General features: G+C 44.8%; 1 non-coding gene across 1 annotated transcript; it reads right to left on the reverse strand.

Moving 5' to 3' along the window:
* Window positions 1–556: 556 nt before the first annotated feature.
* On the reverse strand, window positions 557–660 carry LOC121146899. The gene has a single exon (XR_005882277.1). It is a non-coding gene; the product is annotated as a U6 spliceosomal RNA (small nuclear RNA).
* Between the last annotated feature and the right edge of the window lie 834 nt (window positions 661–1,494).

Genomic DNA, 1,494 nt, shown 5'->3' on the forward strand with positions numbered 1-1,494 from the left:
TGGAAGGGAAATGGAGCTGCCAGGACATGAATCTGCAGTTTCTATATGAGATCCCAGTTCATTCAAGGCCAAGATTTAGCCACTGAGCTATTGAGCCAGGTGTTGAAGTTTCTTTCTTTCTTAAATTGTGTTTACTGTTTAAAAACAGGCAAAGAGCGACAGAGACATGGGAAGACCAAGTGATCCAGGGAGGAGGAGGGAGCATGTTGCCATCCGCTAAGCAAGAGCCATAGCCAGGACCTAGGGACTCAGCCCTGCCCTCTCAGAGGTGGCAGAAACGCAGCTCTTAAGCCCCAGCAGGAAGCTGTCCTTGGAAGCCAGGGCCAGTAAGGAAGCCAGGTCCTCCTTTCTGGGATGTGAGTATTCTAACTGCAGGGCTGCAGGCTCACACACACTCAGGCTTGGACTTTGAGTCAACACCAGGGGAGGGAGCCGGCTTGCTTTCAGCTTGTACAAAGGTGGGACCCAATCCGGGAGGTAGAGGGTAGGACTTGTAAACCACCAGCAGTCACACCTCAAAATTAGTCACACAACTTACTGCACAGTGTATCTCTTTATAAATGCTTATTTCCTCACAAATTTGCATTTCATCCTTCCACAGGGAACATGCTAATCTCTGCATCATTCCAATTTTAGTATATGTGCTGTCAAAATGAGCATATTAAATGCTTATTTCTTATAGACAACTTATAGTTAGGTTTGATATTAAATTCTGACAACCTCTGCCTTTTAATTATTATCCAATCCGATTATAATTACTGAAGTCATTGACATGGTTGAATTGATATGGGCTATAATGTTATATTTCCTTTTTTTGTAGTTCCAATCTACTATTGAGTCTCTTATTTTTCCTTTCCTATCTGCTTTAGGTTAAATAAAATTACGCTTAGAACTTCAATTTAATTACTTATTAGATTTTGTAGTTAAAAACTTTTTTTAAAGATTTATTTATTTTTATAGGAAAAGCAGATATACAGAAAGAAGGAGAGAAAGAGAAAGATCTTCCATCCTGCTGGTTCACTCCCCAAGTGGCCACAACAGCTGGAGCTAAGCTGATCCGAAGCCAGGAGCCAGGAGCTTCCTTCAGGTCTCCCATGTGGGTGCAGGGTCCCAAGGCATTGGGCCATCCTCCACTGCTTTCCCAGATCTCAAGCAGGGAGCTGGAAGGGAAGTGGAGCTGCTGGGACATGAACTGGCGGTGCCCATATGGGCTCCTGGTGGATGCAAGGCAAGGGTTTAGCCACTAGGCTACCATGCTGGGCACTATTACATGTCCTATTAATGATCAGGTCTACTCAGGACTGATGACAGATCACTTCCCATACGTGTAAACAGCTAGCAATGCTATAATTAATTTACTGTTGTTGCAGTAACTGTGCCCACCTAATTGCCTGGAAATTAGTCCACCTGCCGACTATCTTGCTGGTCAATTCTGCAGGGCAGGGTTGAGGACAGCACTGTGGGGCTGTCTGGGCTCGGCTGCTCAAGTGCAGG

This window comes from Ochotona curzoniae, unplaced genomic scaffold (assembly GCF_017591425.1).
Source record: "Ochotona curzoniae isolate NIBS_2020 unplaced genomic scaffold, NIBS_Ocur_1.0 scaffold_4505, whole genome shotgun sequence".
Classification (NCBI taxonomy): Eukaryota; Metazoa; Chordata; class Mammalia; order Lagomorpha; family Ochotonidae; genus Ochotona; species Ochotona curzoniae.